The sequence below is a fragment of the Haemaphysalis longicornis genome, unplaced genomic scaffold (assembly GCF_048455015.1).
Source record: "Haemaphysalis longicornis isolate Haplotype H1 unplaced genomic scaffold, Haemaphysalis longicornis Haplotype H1 scaffold_5, whole genome shotgun sequence".
NCBI lineage: Eukaryota > Metazoa > Arthropoda > Arachnida > Ixodida > Ixodidae > Haemaphysalis > Haemaphysalis longicornis.
The window spans coordinates 143,538,369-143,539,038 of record NW_027526385.1 but is presented as its reverse complement, the minus strand read 5'-3'; positions in this window follow the sequence as shown (position 1 = coordinate 143,539,038).

Sequence of the window (670 nt, the reverse complement as noted above, 5' to 3'; positions counted from 1 at the left end):
CCATTGTGGTGAAGCGGTGATTGCAATAAAGTGAATTTTGAGGATGCAAAGAATGCTTAAATGTTTGCTGAACTCAAACATACCTGTCCCGAATGCATAATCCTAACATTACTTGGCAGCGAAACCAAATGTGTGTACTGAGCAGAACTTCATGAACCTAGGTGTGGTTATCAAGCCGAAAACATTATGCGCCAGCTTGCAAAGTCGATTTGCTATACATTTAAGCATGCGAAACAAAATTTCGCTGGGCTACTTCTCTAGCCCACAAGACGAACAATTTTGTGTGCAGAGAGATCTTGTGATGCCGCTCGAGTGACTTAGGATAGGCGGCGTTAGGCCATGTTTATAAAATATCTACTCATGGCCCCCTATATGATATAAAAACATAACATCCCCAGGATTGAGGGACACGCACCGCCGAAGCATGATTGTGCCCTCTCCCGGCTCTTCGCCCGTCCGGTGCGCATCTGAATGGCGCAGAAAACAAATGGCCACCGTTTCATAATGCAGACAGCTAAAAACAACGTGTTCTGGATATCTACGGCACTGCTCCAGCTGCACGCATTGGCAAAAGTGTAGGCTTGTACGACTAACGTGCTAGCCTCTCTGGGCGTCTAAGCGTTTTCTGCTGCTGCTTAGGAGAACACTGTGGATTTCAAATTTTGCCGCT